Here is a 19,488-nt window from a genome sequence, read left to right as displayed (position 1 = left end):
ATAAAAGCTAACGTGAATTAAGATTTTTTTATTTTTTTAAAAATAGTAATGAATTTTATGAACTCAATATTTTTCAATTTTTAAACTTTAAAAATCTATCAAAATTTTTCTATTGATTCTATTTTTACGATATTTTGAGGATCAATGTGAAATTTTATGCTCTTTCCAATAAACCGAATATAATATTTTAGACAAACGTTTTTTTTATTCACGCCCTGACCCATTTTCAAGTGTCTATTAAAAAGTAGATAATTAATTTAATCACCAAAGTTTTATATATCACAAATTGAAGAGAAAAGGTAAATAAATAATATATTCAAATTTAAAACAAAAAAGTAGTGTTTTTAGTAATTTACCTGTAAAGTTCGAAGTTTTTTTTAACCACGTTGTTTGTTTTTTCTTTTGTTTTTTTGTTTTTAATGAAACCTTGATCCTTGCTCCTTTAATTGAAAAAAATTAGGGCTTGAATTACATTTTTCGAGTAGTTATAAGCTTGGAAAGACAGGGGGTCGAATAATTCACGCCTCCAATTTTGAAATGTCTATTAAAAAGTAAATAATTAATTTACTCACCAAAGTGTTATATATCACAAATTGAAGAGAAAAGGTCAATAAATAATATATTCAAATTTTAAAAAAAAGTAGTGCTTTTAGAAATTTACCTGTAAAGTCCGAAGTTTAAAACCTTTTTAAACAAAAACACGTTGTTTTTTTGTTTCTTTTTTTTGTTTCTTTTTTTTTTGTTTCTTTTTTTTTTGTTTTGTTTTTTAATGAAACCTTGGTCCTTGCTCCTTTAATTGAAGAAAAAAGTTAGGGCTTGAGTTACATTTTTCGAGGAGTTATAAGCTTGGAAAAATAGGGTGGAATTATTCACTATTTTTCACGAAATTTCTGACACACCTACCAATCTACCCATGTTAGAACGGCTTTCGGAATAGACACCCCTAACCTTGCCAGCATACCCGAAAAGCTATAAAAGTTGACGTGTCGAATGTGAACGATGAGTTGGACGTAATGTAAAAATGTACCGAATTTAAAAGGGAACGAAATTCAAATTATATATATATATATATATATATATATATATATATATATATATATATATATATATATATATATATATTTAAAAGAGTATAGCCATCAACAATTGTGGGTTTTTTTTAAAAGGTTTTCATCATATTTTTATTTTAAAATATTTTTATAACGCGTTTCGAGCTTAGGGTATGCTCTCTTCAGATGTTTTCGTAAAAAGTTTTTCTTTAAAATAGGAGTTTATAGAGTTACCTCCGCTGATACTAAATGTGTTTTTCAGAGTGATGTGTGGTCTCACACATTCTGACTCCAACTGTAAGTGTTCAAAGTGTCCGGTCAAAGTTATATTCAAAGAGTGGCTTTTGGTTCATTTGTTGAAGGTTTTTATGTTTTTTTAGGGTTCTTTTTAAAGACTTTCTTTCCCCATGTATAGCACACACTCACACACAATCACACACGCATACATATACATTCATGTAAATACGATGATCTATATATATATATATATATATATATATATATATATATATATATATATATATATAGATCATCGTATAACGATTAGATCACTGTCCGACTGACGTAAAAAAACATTAAAAATTAAAATTTTTAACTTCAACGTTATTTCACGCAGTTAATGGTAGCCGAATGAATACGGTCTTTGCTAATCGAGCCAGAGATGTCTCGTGTTGTCGAGTTCGAATTGTTCGACTGGTGTTAATCGGTACACCCTGCACTGAAGATTCCCGAAAGGATAAAACACTAGTGTCTGTAGGTATATAATTATTATAGTAAAAAAATAATTATATATATATAATAGAAAAATGTTATTATTGAAAATTTATTCAAATTTTCAAAAAACTTTATACATCTGTAAGGAAGGGAAACAACATTTTAATTATCAGACAAGGGATACAGATATATAAGAAAGATCTTATTCCGTGGAGTTTTAAAAAATGCAATTCTTCTCATCAGAGGAAAGAGGTTTGCAAAATATACAATATATATTTTGCAGGTTAATACATTAAAAGAAAACTACAAATATGAAATTAATCATACCGGCATAAAAAGAATATACACATATATATATATGTGTGTGTGTGTGTGTGTGTGTGTGTGTGTGTGTGTGTGTGTGTGTGTGTGTGTGTGTGTGTGTGTGTGTGTGTGTGTGTGGTGAATCCTATACATATATATATATGTATATATATATATATATATGTATATATATATAGGATTCACCACATCAAGGGTCAGAGGCCACTCGAGGATAAGGGTTAAAGAGTGTACAGTAGTCAATGGGACAATATCATAGGACTCGTTAGTAGTGGAAATTTGGTAAATTGGATTACTTAAAGGGAACGAATTTAGGAAAACTCGTCCCGGGAAAACTCGTCTCCGTAAAACTCGTCTCCGGAAAACTCGACCCCGGAAAACTCGTCCCATTTCGCTAGGTAGGAAAACTGGTCCCTTATTGAATAAATATCGAACTTAGCCAGTTAAGTAGAAAACGGACACTAAGAAAATCGATTTTATTTAAAAAAAAAAAAATTAAACAAGTAAAAATATTTTTTAAAAATATTAGGGGGGGGCTATAGTCTATTTTAAAAAACAATATCTCCTTCAAGAATGATCATAAAATGTGTTTTCAATCGATATTTATTCAATAAGGGACCAGTTTTCCTACCTAGCGAAAGGGTACGAGTTTTCCGGGGTCGAGTTTTCCGGAGACGAGTTTTCCGGGCACCAAAGGAAACAGCTCATCAAGAATTTGTTTATGTTAATTTTGAAGACGACGATTTATATATATATATATATATATATATATATATATATATATATATATATATATGTGTGTGTGTGTGTGTGTGTGTGTGTGTGTGTGTGTGAGAGAGAGAGAGAGAGAGAGAGAGAAATACCTAGACTAAGCGATTTGGTGTGGGAGGCAGAATGTTGTTTTTTTGTTTTGCTTTTTGTTTTTGTTTTTTGTTTTTGTTTTTGTTTTGTTTTGTTTTGTTTTTGTTTTGTTTTTTTTTGTTTGGAGTGTAAACGGTTGATGGAAAAAGGAAAACAGCCAAACGAGAAAGAAAAGAAAGAAAGAAAAAATTAAATTAAAAAAACACGGAATGTGTCAACGTCAATTTTGGATGAAAAACGCAGCCATTTTTTGCTTAAGGTTTAATGACTCGTTCAATGTAAAATGACCGTCACATCTCACTTGCGATCAGATTCCATCAACGTCGGAACAAGTGAGATTCATATTTCCATTCGTTGATTTTAGCAGAATTTTAATAGAGCGATTGTAGAGATCATTTTGGGAGAACATACACAGACAGTACACACACACACACACACACACACACACACACACACACATATATATATATATATATATATATATATATATATATATATATATATATATATGTGTGTGTGTGTGTGTGTGTGTGTGTGTGTGAGTATATATATATATATATATATATATATATATATATATATAGTAATTTATAAAATATATATGGCGATTAAGCTACACTGAATATTCTGCGTTTACTCCACTTATAGGATTCGTCAGGCTTATGCGCGAATTCTGTGGTTGCTTCTTGTTTTTATATATGTTGAGGATTTCTGGTTAGCCAATCAGCTTTCTAGTATCCACCGCGCCCCTTCCTATCAGCCAATGGGCATGCATTTTATCGAACAAAGGATCTGTTTTAGAGCTAGGTTAGTGGTTTAATTTAAGTTGAACGTGACGTCCAGGAAGTTTGTTATTTTTTATGTTAGCTGATACGTCCGCTTTTAGGCCTAATTTTTTCAAGGAAAAGATCTACCTTAAACCACTAACCTAGCTCTAAAACAGATCCTTTGTTCGATAAAATGCATGCCCATTGGCTGATAGGAAGGGGCGCGGTGGATACTAGAAAGCTGATTGGCTAACCAGAAATCCTCAACATATATAAAAACAAGAAGCAACCACAGAATTCGCGCATAAGCCTGACGAATCCTATAAGTGGATGAAACGCAGAATATTCAGTGTAGCTTAATCGTCATATATACTTTATAAATTATTAACTAGCTCTACCTACGTATTGAGCACTTTTGAAGTAAATACTTTACTTTATTTAAAGTTTACGCATAAATCTATACTTTCGTATATTAAATTTATGTGAGTAAATGAAGTAGTTATACTTAGCTCCTAAAACAGTCGAGCACTCTCAAAAGAATTTATTTCACCACATTAAAAATAGATAAGGAAAGAGTTAATTTCGAAACATCGCTAAAAAACATCCCCACACCCAGCAAGCATAGCTATATTATTAAATTAATCCAAAAAACAGATGAACTAATACGCCGAATGCGATGGCGAGCAAATTTCTTCCTTAAAAATGAAAACGTAAACAAAAAAGAATCCTATGGTTTTAAAACCCTTAAAAATGCGAAAACAGTAGACCTTTTGATAAACTTTGAAAATGACCTTTTAAACGTAATTAAAAACCTAGAATTCCACAATCAACCTAACAATTTCCAAGGGAAACTACATGAAATCGTTAGAAACATAAACAACTCTAATAAAATCTTTGTAAAAGCAGATAAAACCAGAAACTTTTATAAAATAGATAAGCAAGAATATAACAAACTAATCACAGAAAACATTACAAAAAACTACAAAAAACTAGACACAAACGAATGCGACTACATAGATATAATAAATACTGAAAGTAAACAAATTACCGATAAACTAAAAATTAGCGATAAAGTTGGCAAATTGAAACCTAGAGAGTCATACATTCTGCTTACGGGTCACAAATGGGACTTTAATAATAATCCCAGCCACCGCCTGATTAACCCAACTAAACCAGAAATAGGTAGAATTAGCAAAACTATACTTTCTAGAGTAAACAAACAAATCAAACAGGACCTAGAACTAAACCAGTGGGCAAATACTACCGAAGCAATCACCTGGTTTAAAAATATAGAAAACAAAGATAAATGTACGTTCATACAGTTTGACATCATAGACTTTTATCCCTCGATATCCGAAGAACTTTTTAACATTGCCCTAGAATTTGCCGAGGCATACACTGATATATCCTCAGAAGAAATCAACATCATTAAAAAATGTAGAAAATCAGTTCTAATAAATAACAATAACCAATGGATAAAAACTAAAATGAAAAATTCGTTCGATTTGGCGATGGGTGCCAGAGACTCTGCAGAGGCATCAGATCTTGTGGGATTATTCATTCTATATACCCTCACAAGCATATTCGATACTACAGATATCGGCCTATATAGAGATGACGGACTAGCTATAATAAAAAAACTCCAACAAAGTCAAGGGAGAAAACTTTAAGAAAATCATACACAAAGAAATGAAAAAATTAGGCCTAAAAGCGGACGTATCAGCTAACATAAAAATAACAAACTTCCTGGACGTCACGTTCAACTTAGATAAAAACACATATGAACCATACTTAAAAGATAACGCAACTCCAATTTACGTAAACACTAAGTCCAACCACCCACCATCAATTACAAAACACATCCTTAACTCGATCGTAAGTAGACTCAGTAATAACTCAAGCGATGAAAATGCATTTAACAGGTCAACCAATATCTACGAAACAGCCCTAAAAAAATAGTGGATACAAAAATATCGATATCAAATATAAGCAACAAAACACCAACAACTATAATAAAATTAAAAATAGAAGAAAAAGAACTATAATTTGGTATACGGCCCCATACAATCAAATGTTAAAAACAAAACTTGGCAAGAAATTTCTAGATCTTATTGAAAAACACTTTCCCGCAACCAACCCCTTACACAAAATCTTCAATAAAAATACCTTGAAGTTATCTTACAGTTGTTGCGAAAATTTAGAGATGATAATTAAAGCACATAATAACAAAATACTAAATGAAAACAATGTAAACAACAACAAAATAAAAAGTAGACACCATGACAGAAATAAAACCAACACTAGCAGAAATAATAATAATAATAATAATAATAATAATAATAATAATAATAATAATAACAAACCAACCCCGGACAAGAATAAACATACCATAAATAAAAATACTAATAACGAACAAGATAAATGCAATTGTAGACACCGTACACTTTGCCCAGTCCAAAATAAATGTCTAACAAAAAGTGTAGTTTATCAAGCAACAATATTTGCGAAAGAAAACCCGAATAACAAGAAATATTACATAGGCATGACTTCATTATATTTCAAACCCCGATACTATGACCACAAAAGTACATTCAAAAATAAAAAAACACCGTATAAAAACAACACTAGCGAATAAATACTGGGAACTCAAAGAAAGCGGACATTCGCCGGTAGTCGAATGGAAAATAATGAGACAAGCTACCACGTGCAGACATTTAGATGACCCATGTAAATTATGCCTCCATGAAAAATTTGCTATCCTGTACTTTAAAGAACCTCAAAATCTATTAAACTGTAGACGAGAAATAGCAAACAACTGTGTTCACAAAATAAAACTTACTCTAGGATAGCGATACAAAATAGCTTTAAAACTAACAATAACAATAGAAAACAAACAAATAAATAAATTAAACAAACATGTATATATATGCATATATATGTGCATGTATGTGTGTACACATGGGTATATATATATATAAAAAAAGAGGGAAAAGATCTATCTTAAACCACTAACCTAGCTCTAAAACAGATCCTTTGTTCGATAAAATGCATGCCCATTGGCTGATGGGAAGGGGCGCGGTGGATACTAGAAAGCTGATTGGCTAACCAGAAATCCTCAACATATATAAAAACAAGAAGCAACCACAGAATTCGTGCATAAGCCTGACGAATCCTATAAGTGGATGAAACGCAGAATTTTCAGTGTAGCTTACTCGCCATATATATTTTATAAATTACTAACTAGCTCTACCTACGTATTGAGCACTTTTGAAGTAAATACTTAAAGTTTACGCACAAATCTATACTTTCGTATATTGAATTTATGTGAGTAAATGAAGTAGTTATATATATATATATATATATATATATATATATATATATATATATATATATATATATATATATTGATTGATTGATTGATTGATTGATTGATTGCCGCCATTTTATCTGCTTGGTTACACATGTTTTAGTTACCGAATCGTATCAACGATCAGACTTTACAGAAACAGATTTCTGTAAAGTCTGATTAAGTTATCGGATCGTTAGTACGATTCGGTAACCAAAACATGTTTAACCAAGCAGATAAAACGGTAATATATATATATATATATATATATATATATACATATATATATACATATATATATATATATATATATATATATATATATATATATATATATATATATGCTCAGCAATAGTATTGAGCACTCTCTTCAGAGGGAGTTTGTGAGGGATGATGAGAGATGTGGGAGGAGTAAGGATGTGAGAACACCAGATTTGATTGGCCAAATAAAGAATTTCATGAATAAAGATCGTTGTGTGTCATATAGAGATAACAAGTTCACAGTTTGATGTCAATGTGGGAACTGTAAATACACTTATTTTTGAGGAACTGAAAATGCGGAAGATTTGCACAAAGTTTGTTCCAAGGATGTTTCATCCTTGTCACAGACTATTTGACCAAGATGGGCATCAAGACAGTTCCTCAACCTCCCTATAGTCCGGAATGTGTTCCCTATGATTTTCCTAAGCTTAAGGAAAACTTCAGAGTCTGTCGTTATGTGACAACTGAGGAGATGAAAAAGGGTGGTATTGACATGCCCACACAACAGAACTTCCATAGGGTCTTCCGGGAGTTGCTGCAACAAGTGCATTACAGCCAGAGAATATCACTTCGAAGGGGGGGGGAGATAGAGTTTCATAATTTTACTTGTTTTCCATTGAACATTACAGCTTTTAAACGAAAACTAGCATTTGCTCATTTTTTTCTACAAGTCACTGATGCATGATTTTAAAGGAAATTTCAGGGAAAGAAACGTTGATTAACTCAGCATTAATATTATTATTAATATTATTAATATTAAGACAATTTTCTGTAGTAAACAAAAAATGCCGGACGTAATTATTTCGAATGTTTAGGGGAAGCGGGTAAGAAATAGCAAGTTTGATCTACCCATTGTAAAAATGAATTTAAAAGGAATCTTCAGTCTATTTCCATAATGAGACATTTTTTTCTTTTTTTTACTGATTGATACGATTTTTTTCTTTTTGTTTTTTCAATTTTCTCTCTTTTTGAATTTCTCTTTTTGAATTTCTCTTTCTTATTTCTGGCTTTTTAATTTTATTGACTAATTACTTTATTGACCAAATTTCTTTACTCGTGTGTATGCGTGCATGTATTTTTAAAACAAACAATTCATTTATCAATGAATTTGCATGGTGACTTGTGAGAGTGTGTGCTTTACCTTTTTTTCCATTGTGTGTACGTGGGTATTTTTTTCCTTCTTAATTTTTTGAGGTGTTTCGTTAGGTGTATCAGAATTTTTGTAGGAATTTTTGACACCCCTAACACGAAACTGCGAATAAAATATAAAAAAAAAATGATAATTTCTCCGTTAAAAGTGGGTTGTTTTTTTTCTTTATGGATTATACTTCCAAAATAAACTAATAAAGTTGTTTTAAAAGTAATAGAAATATTTTGTTTTATTTTTAAAAAAACTAATGAAATTAATTGAATTTTACGAGCTCAGTATTTTTCAATTTTTAAACTTTAAAAATCTATCAAAATTTTTCTATTGATTCAATTTTTACGATATTTTCAGGGTCAATGTGAAATTTTATGCTCTTTCCAATAAACCGAATATAATATTTTAGACAAACGTCTTTTTTTAATTCACGCCCTGCCCCATTTTCAAGTGTCTATTAAAAAGTAAACAATTGATTTACTCACCAAAGTTTTATATATCACAAATTGAAGATAAAAGATCAATAAATAATATATTCAAATTTAAAACAAAAAAAGTAGCGTTTTTTAGAAATTTACCTATATAATCTGAAGTTTAAAACCTTTTTTTTTAAACCACGTTGTTTGTTTTTTCTTTTATTATTTTTTTTAATGAAACCTTGGTCCTTGCTCCTTTAATTGAAAAAAAAACTAGGGCTTGAATTACATTTCCGAGTAGTTATAAGCTTGGAAAGACAGGGGGTGTAATGATTTCACGCCTCCCATTTTGAAATATCTATTAAAAAGTAAATAATTAATTTACTCACCAAAGTGTTATATATCACAAATTGAAGATAAATGATCAATAAATAATATATACAAATTTAAAACAAAAAAGTAGTGATTTTTAGAAATTTACCTGTAAAGTCCGAAGTTTAAAACTTTTTTTTTAAACACGTTGTTTGTTTTTGTTTTGTTTTTTTTTTAATGAAACCTTGGTCCTTGCTCCTTTAATTGAAAAAAAACTAGGGCTTGAATTACATTTTTCGAGGAATTATAAGCTTGGAAAGACAGGGTGGAATTATTCAATATTTTTCACGAAATTTCTGACACACCTAGTGTTTCGTTACAAATCTATATGATATTCTGCATGTCCCGTCCTTATTTAGTTCGCAAGTTACGTTTTGAAAAAAAAAACAACTACAATTTTTAACGCCAATCTGCTTTAAACAAAAAAAAGGCCAGATTTCACGAATTTGTCTTTTAAAAGGTTAATATGACAAACCTTGACAAAACTATGAGAATGACATTCCTTTGGTGTAACCTCGTTTACGAATACCATCATAATAATAATACCATCATAATAATACATGATGGAAAATGCTCTGACGGACTTCAAGACCTTGTACCTGCTCGACGTAAATACCCAACAAGCAGCAAAATCCCACCCTACACAGTATACATATCTAGATGCTGGAAAGCCTTTTACTCCAATAGTTTCTTCCCACGAATTGACAGACTTTGGAATTCCCGCCCGGATTCCTGGTTCCCTGGCTGTACTGATATGCAGAAGTTGAAGTTTGAACAGACAGACATCCTGCTACTCAACTCCCTACCTAGTCTCCCTGCAAATTGTGCCCCAAATAGTAACGCCCTACATCCAAGTGGCACTGCGCCTTGTTTGGGGTGAAATAGCAAAAAAATAAAATAAAATAATAAAATTTCAATGCGCAGCAATTCTTCACTGAAGAAATAATCAAGACATAACATAAAAAAGGGAACGTTTAGAAGAAACAGAGCAAAAACGAACATTGTTTGTCAAGAGATGCTGAACTAAATTAAAAATCGACTTTTACAGTGTGATGTTATTATTTGTATTGAACTATGTACAACTGATTATTTATTAGTATTTATCAATTTATCTAATTTGGCGCAGTTCTATATTTAAAATACAATGGACGCTATTTTCACAGAAATGGTGATGAACTTATATTTGCTGCGCGTTAATGTTTTTTCCTGCCCAGAAAAATATCAACTTTATAAAAATATTAGCTATATAAAAATATTAGCTTTATAAAAATATTAGCTATATAAAAATATTAGCTTTATAAAAATATCAGCTATATAAACATATCAGCTTTATAAAATTATCAGCTTTATAAAAATATTAGCTTTATAAAAATATTAACTTTATAAAAACATCAAGTTTATAAAAATATTAGCTATATAAATATATTAGCTTTATAAAAATATCAGTTTTATAAAAATATCAGCTTTATAAACATATCAGCTTCATAAACAATATTAGCTTTATAAAAATATTAGCTATATAAAGATATTAGCTTTATAAAAATATCAGTTTTATAAAAATATTAGCTTTATAAAAATATTAGCTTTATAAAAATTTTAGCTTTATAAAAATATTAGCTATATAAAAATATTAGATTTATAAAAATATAAGCTTCATAAACATATCAGCTTTAAAAAAATATCAGCTTCATAAAAATATTAGCTATATAAAAATATCAGCTTTATAAAAAATATCAGCTTCATACAAATATTAGCTTTATAAAAATATTAGCTATATAAAAATATTAGCTTTATACAAATAACAGTTTTATAAAAATATCAGCTTTATAATCATATCAGCTTCATAAAAATATTAGCTTTATAAAAATATCAGCTTTATGCAAATATTAGCTATATAAAAATATTAGCTTTATAAAAATATCAGTTTTATAAAAATATCAGCTTTATAAACATATCAGCTTCATAAAAATATTAGCTTTATAAAAACATCAGCTTTATAAAAATATTAGCTATATAAAAATATTAGCTTTATAAAAATATCAGTTTTATAAAGATATTAGCTATATAATAATATTTGCTTTATAAAAATATCAGCTTTATAAAAATATCAGCTTTATAAAAATATCAGCTTTATAAAAATATTAGCTTTATAAAAATATCAGCTTTATAAAAATATCAGCTTTATAAAAATATTAGCTTTATAAACATATTAGCTTTATAAAAATATTAGCTTTATGAAAATATTAGCTTTATAAAAATATCAGCTTTATAAAAAATATTAGCTTTATAAAAATATATGCTATATAAAAATATCAGCTTTATAAAAATATCAGCTTTATAAAAATATCAGCTTTATAAAAATATTAGCTTTATAAAAATATTAGCTTTATAAAAATATCAGCTTTATAAAAATATCAGCTTTATAAAAATATTAGCTTTATAAAAATATTAGCTTTATAAAAATATTAGCTTTATAAAAATATTAGCTATATAAAAATATTAGATTTATAAAAATATAAGCTTCATAAACATATCAGCTTTAAAAAAATATCAGCTTCATAAAAATATTAGCTTTATAAAAATATCAGCTTTATACAAATATTAGCTATATAAAAATATTAGCTTTATAAAAATATCAGTTTTATAAAAATATCAGCTTTATAAAAATATCAGCTTCATAAAAATATTAGCTTTATAAAAACATCAGCTTTATAAAAATATCAGCTTTATAAAAATATCAGCTTTATAAAAATATTAGCTTTATAAAAATATTAGCTATATAAAAATATCAGCTTTATAAACATATCAGCTTTATAAAAATATTAGCTTTATAAAAATATTAGCTTTATAAAAATATTTGCTTTATAAAAATATCAGCCTTATAAAAATATCAGCTTTATAAAAATATCAGCTTTATAAAAATATTAGCTTTATAAAAATATTAGCTTTATAAAAATATCAGCTTTATAAAAATATCAGCTTCATAAAAATATTAGCTTTATAAAAATATTAGCTTTATAAAAATATTAGCTTTATAAAAATATTAGCTATATAAAAATATTAGATTTATAAAAATATAAGCTTCATAAACATATCAGCTTTAAAAAAATATCAGCTTAATTAAAATATTAGCTATATAACAATATCAGCTTTATAAAAAATATCACCTTCATACAAATATTAGCTTTATAAAAATATTAGCTATATAAAAATATTAGCTTTATACAAATAACAGTTTTATAAAAATATCAGCTTTATAATCATATCAGCTTCATAAAAATATTAGCTTTATAAAAATATCAGCTTTATACAAATATTAGCTATATAAAAATATTAGCTTTATAAAAATATCAGTTTTATAAAAATATCAGCTTTATAAACATATCAGCTTCATAAAAATATTAGCTTTATAAAAACATCAGCTTTATAAAAATATTAGCTATATAAAAATATTAGCTTTATAAAAATATCAGTTTTATAAAAATATTAGCTATATAATAATATTTGCTTTATAAAAATATCAGCTTTATAAAAATATCAGCTTTATAAAAATATCAGCTTTATAAAAATATTAGCTTTATAAAAATATTAGCTATATAAAAATATCAGCTTTATAAAAATATCAGCTTAATAAAAATATTAGCTTTATAAAAATATTAGCTTTATAAAAATATTTGCTTTATAAAAATATCAGCTTTATAAAAATATCAGCTTTATAAAAATATTAGCTTTATAAAAATATTAGCTTTATAAAAATATCAGTTTTATAAAAATATCAGCTTTATAAAAATAATAGCTTTATAAAAATATTAGCTTTATAAAAATATTAGCTATATAAAAATATTAGATTTATAAAAATATAAGCTTCATAAACATATCAGCTTTAAAAAAATATCAGCTTCATAAAAATATTAGCTATATAAAAATATCAGCTTTATAAAATATATCAGCTTCATACAAATATTAGCTTTATAAAAATATTAGCTATATAAAAATATTAGCTTTATACAAATAACAGTTTTATAAAAAATATCAGCTTTATAATCATATCAGCTTCATAAAAATATTAGCTTTATAAAAACATCAGCTTCATAAAAATATTAGCTTTATAAAAACATCAGCTTTATAAAAATATTAGCCATATAAAAATATTAGCTTTATAAATATATATCAGTTTTATAAAAATATTAGCTATATAAAAATATTTGCTTTATAAAAATATCTGCTTTATAAAAATATCAGCTTTATTAAAATATCAGCTTTATAAAAATATTAGCTTTATAAAAATATTAGCTTTATAAAAATATCAGCTTTATAAAAATATCAGCTTTATAAAATATTACCTTTATAAAAATATTTGCTTTATAAAAATATCAGCTTTATAAAATATCAGCTTTATAAAAATATCAGCTTCATACAAATATTAGCTTTATAAAAATATTAGCATTATATAAGTTATTAGCTTTATAAAAATATCAGCTTTATAAAAAACATTAGCTTTATAAAAATATTAGCTATATAAAAATATTAGCTTTATGAAAATATTAGCTATATAAGAATATTAGCTTTATAAAAATATTAGCTTTATAAAAATATCAGCTTCATAAAAATATTAGCTATATAAAAATATTAGCTTTATAAAAATATCAGTTTTATAAAAATATCAGCTTTATAGACATATCAGCTTCATAACAATATTAGCTTTAAAAAATATTAGCTTTATAAAAATATTAGCTATATAAAAATACTAGCTTTATAAAAATATCAGTTTTATAAAAATATTAGCTATATAAAAATATAAGCTTTATTAAAATATTAGCTTTATAAAAATATTAGATTTATAAAAATATCAGCTTTATAAACATATCAGCTTTATAAAAATATCAGCTTTATAAAAACATCAGCTTTATAAAAATATCAGCTTTATAAAAATATCAGCTTCATAAAAATATTAGCAATATAAAATATCAGCTTTATAAAAATATCAGTTTCATACAAATATTAGCTTTATAAAAATATTAGCTTTAGAAAAATATTAGCTTTATAAAAAATATTAGCTTTATAAAAATATTAACTATATAAAAATATTAGCTATATAAGAATATTAGCTTTATAAAAATATTAGCATTATAGAAATATCAGCTTCATAAAAATATTAGCTTTATAAAAATATTAGCTATATAAAAATATTAGCTTTATAAAAAGATGAACTTTATAAAAATATCAGCTTTATAAACATATCAGCTTCATAAAAATATTAGCTTTATAAAAATATCAGCTTTATAAAAATATTAGCTATATAAAAGTATTAGCTTTATAAAAATATCAGTTTTATAAAAATGTTTGCTGTATAAAATATTAGCTTTATAAAAATATCAGTTTTATGAAAATATCAGCTTTATAAAAATATTAGCTTTATAAAAATATCAGTTTTTAAAAAATGTTAGCTGTATAAAAATATAAGCTTTATAAAAATATCAGCTTCATAAAAATATCAGTTTCATAAAAATATCAGCTTCATAAAAATATTAGCTTTATAAAAATATCAGTTTTATAAAAATGTTAGCTGTATAAATATATTAGCTTTATAAAAATATCAGTTTTATAAAAATATTAGCTTTATAAAAAAAATCAGTTTTATAAAAATGTTAGCTGTATAAAAATATTAGCTTTATAAAAATATCAGTTTTATAAAAATATTAGCTTTATAAAAAAATCAGCTTTATAAAAATATTAGCTATATAAAAATATCAGCTTTATAAAAATATTAGCTGTATAAAAATTTTAGCTTTATAAAAATATCAGTTTTGTAAAAATATTAGCTTTATAAAAATATTTGCTTCATAAAAATATTAGCTTTATAAAAATATTAGCTTTATGAAAATATTAGCTTTATAAAAATATCAGCTTTATAAAAAATATTAGCTTTATAAAAATATATGCTATATAAAAATATTAGCTTTATAAAAATATCAGCTTCATAAAAATATTAGCTTTATAAAAATATTAGCTTCATAAAAATATTAGCTTTATAAAAATATTAGCTATATAAAAATATAAGCTATATAAAAATATCAGCTTCATAAAAATATTAGCTGGGAGATCCGACGTTGTCCGGGATTGAATGAGGATTAATAAATGTTCCCCCTCTCATATTTTTATCGTCATTGAAATCGATGAGATCGCGTACTTTTCAATCAAATCGATTGATTACCTTCGCTAGTTACGAACTCACCTCCTGCAATATACCAGAAGAAAGCTGTACATGCTCCTTCCCCCAACAGTCACTTAGTCCATAATACATTTTAGTCTTCATTGCACTGTAGAGAATCTAATGTTGATTTTATAAAAATATCTGTGAATAATGACTTCACGTAAAGTTTAAAATGCAAAAGTCAAGTATCATGTTTCAAATGTGCTCTAAACACAAACATTGATTTCGAACGTGCCCCTGTCATATCTAAGAACCTATTGATGATTTATTTTTTATGCTGATTGTATATGCCCGACATTATTGCTTGTGTTCCGATAATGCTTTGAATTTGAATTTATAATTAAAAAGTCAAATACGAGGGGCGTGCAATAAGTAATGCCTCTGACCCAATTCCAATTGTCTGATCTAGTTAAATTTTGCATGTGCAATTATTTATATCTCTACGGGTTGTGTGGCAAATTACAGCTCTAAACTAATTGTGGTTTCTGTTTTACAGGTGTTTCAACTGAGTTAGGTGTGAAATGGAGCCTGTTGAATGTCGAGCAGTGATGGCGGTTTTGTATTTGAAAGGACGCACACCACAGGAGTCTTTTTATGAAATGAAAGAAACTTATGGTGATAATACTCCATCATATGACCTTGTAAAACGCTGGCATCATGAATTCAAACATGGTCGGAAGTCTGTGGAAACAGCTCCCAAACCTGGCCTCCCTCCCTTCTTCTGCCATTGATGAGGCATCTGTCCGTCAAGTTGAGGCTGCCATTTTGGAAGATCGGCGCATTACTATTCACCAAATAGCCCAAGATGTCAAGATTAGTACAGGGTCTGTGGAAACTATCATTCATGACCATTTGCATATGCATAAGGTGTCTGCCAGATGGATTCCCAGGTTGCTCACACCATTCCAGAAGCGAGAATGCGTCGAGTGCTCGAGGATGAATTTGGAGATGTGCCAAGAAGATAAGTCAAAGTTTTTCAAAAGACTGATTACACAGGATGAAACCTGGGTCCATCACTATGATCCAGAGACAAAAGCCCAGTCAAAGAGGTGGGAGCACTTGGACTCACATCCTCCAAGGAAGGCAAGGGTGCAGCCCTCCGCTGGCAAGGTTATGCTCACAGTCTTCTGTGACCAGGACGGAGTAGTGATGACAGATTTCCTAGCAAAGGGTACCACAATTACAGAAGCCTATTATGCTTCACTTTTGGGGAAATTAAAGGAAGCTATCAAAATCAAGAGGCGGGGTAAGATCAGCAAAGGTACCCTCCTCCTGCAGGACAATGCTCCGCTCCACAACTCGCATGTCGTCAGATCAGAAGCATGGGTGTGTGATTATGAAATCTTTCCCCATCCTCCCTACTCTCCTGATCTTGTACCCTCTGACTTTCACCTCTTCCCTGCCATGAAGTTGTTTTTGAAAGGAAAGCGTTTCTCAGATGATGCAGCCTTGATTTCTGAAGTCACGTTGTGGTTGGAGGATCAACCTGGGATGTTCTACAAAAACGGTCTCCAGAGCTACATCAAACTATGGGAGAAATGTATAACTCTGGATGGTCCATATGTAGATAAAGACTAATAACTGTGGCAATTTTCGTTGCTCTACTGCTATGGGAAGTGGGTCAGGGGCATTACTTATTGCACGCCCCTCGTATCATGGTGCAATTTTGCTTTAAATAGAAACATTAATTTCGAACGCGCCCCTGTCTTATCAAAGAACCACGTGTTTATTTTATGAAATTATTTTTACATAATCACTTGAATTAAAGTTAAACGCACAAAAGTCTAGTGTTATTCTTCAATTGTGCTCTAAAAAGAAATATTCATTTCCAACACGTGCCTGTCTCATAAAAAAACCTTGCAGCTTATTTTATAGCCTGCTTGTGTGATGGTAAAACTTCTTGTATAAAAGTGTTGCCTTTGGTCGAAATCGGATTTCTTTCTTTTATCGCATTGTTTCGATTATCGATTTTTGATACGTATCGGAAGACAAAACCTATGTAAGAACACTCCAAGATATATCAAGTACCTTGGTGTGAAATTTTATAAAAAAAACGGCCCTTCTGTTTTTGAGTCTATAGGAAACTCTCTCTCTCTCTCTCTCTCTCTCTCTCTCTCTCTCTCTCTCTCTCTCTCTCTCTCTCTCTCTCTTTCTCTCTCTCTCTCTCTCTCTCATACACACACACACACACACACAATTCTTTTTATATAATAATAGAGATAGATATATGTTTCAATTTAATATATTTATCATTATGCGGAATTGCCACGACTTCTACTAGTAAATATGAATATTAGTGCGAACACTAGCGAAGTATAATATATTTACTGCCATTTTTGATAACACTCGTATGTACATAGTTTACAAATGTCGAAATATTATATAAATATATGTTTTTCATTAATAAAACACCATTCTTAGTCTCTAAATAGTTATTTATTTATTTATTCGCTGTACTGATACTTCCGGTATGAGAATCCCGCATTTTCTTTTTTTATCGCAAAAGAATTTTTATATTTGCTTCTTCTTTCAGGATTTTTTTTCTCTCCTTCAAAAAAAAAAATAAATAAAAAATGAAAAATCGCCATGTTCATTTTTCTCCGCCACATTAGGCCCGTTTGTACAAAAGCCTCTTTTCACGACTAGAAAATCTATAGCTGCGTTGTCGGAATTTTCTTTCTCTTTTTTAAAAGCACGATATCTTTTTGCTGGATTTTTGCCTCAAGATAAGCACAGTTTACGTATGGCAATTCAGGTTTTCGTTCTACTTGGGGATCTTTTACAAAAATCTGGTGACATTTGTAAGTCTTTTATTTTTTCCGGCGGCTGCTGCTGTTGCTATTTGATTCTGGATTCTGTTCAATGGAATGGAAATCCTGGCAAAATGGAATCATTCAGTACAGAATACGCTGCGTTTCATTTGATAACATCTCTTTCTTCTAGAACTGATGAGGAAGAAACCTGACGTTGTCCAGGAGTAATCTATACATCTATAAAAGTGAAATTGTATGTGTGTGTGTGCATTTTCCTACCAAACTACTCTGTCAATTTTCAGTCTACAGACTCGAGATTTGACATAAGGGGTATTGAGATTTGGGAAAATCTTTTTAATCAGTTTCCGGCCAGAAATTTGGCTGTCAAGGAGTCAAAATTCAACGATTTAACCTTTGAAAACTCTACCAAACTCCTCCGGCAATTTTGGGTCTAAACACTTGAAATTTTAGATGTAGGTTACTTGGACATAGATCAAACTTTTTAATTTCATTTGAGCCCAAAACAATAAATGTTACAAGGTAAAATTGGGGTCAAAGTTTAAAAAAAATTGACCTCTTAGCTAATTTTTGGTCTAAACATTTGAAATTTTACAGAAAGTGTATTCAGACATAGGGCAAGCTTTTTAATCGGTTTTTGGCCGAAAGTTTGGCTGCCAAAGGGTTAAAGTTCAAAATATTTTACCTTTGCGGTCTCTAGCAAACTATTCAGCCAATTTTGGGTCTAAACATTTGAAATTTTGCATAAAGGGTATTCAGACATACAGCAAGCTTTTCAATCAGTTTTTGGGTAAAGAGGTCAAAGTTGAAAGAGTCACCTTTGCAGACTCTACCAAACTCCTTTGCCAATTTTGGGTCTAAACAAAAATTTTATATGTAGGTTACCTGAACATGAGTTAAACTTTTTAATATATATATATATATATATATATATATATATATATATATATATATATATATATATATATATATGCCCATAAAGTTATGAACGGTACATAGGGCCCGAGTAAAGCCAGGCTGAACTGCTAGTAAATATGAAAACAGATGATGTATAAAAAAGAAGAAGAAGAAGAAGAAAAAGAAGAAGAAGAAGAAGAAGAAGAAGAAGAAGAAGAAGAAGAAGAGAAATACATGCGACTATGAAATCCATTATATTGCAAAAGAACAGTTACAAGTTGCCATCATACATCAACCAAAATGTTATAGACTTTGGGTGCTAAATGTAGATTAACAATTTCTTTTTATCTAATACTAA

Source organism: Euprymna scolopes, chromosome 28 (assembly GCF_053919585.1).
Source record: "Euprymna scolopes isolate OS-2025 chromosome 28, ASM5391958v1, whole genome shotgun sequence".
NCBI classification, from domain to species: Eukaryota; Metazoa; Mollusca; class Cephalopoda; order Sepiida; family Sepiolidae; genus Euprymna; species Euprymna scolopes.
This window is presented reverse-complemented; position numbering follows the sequence as displayed.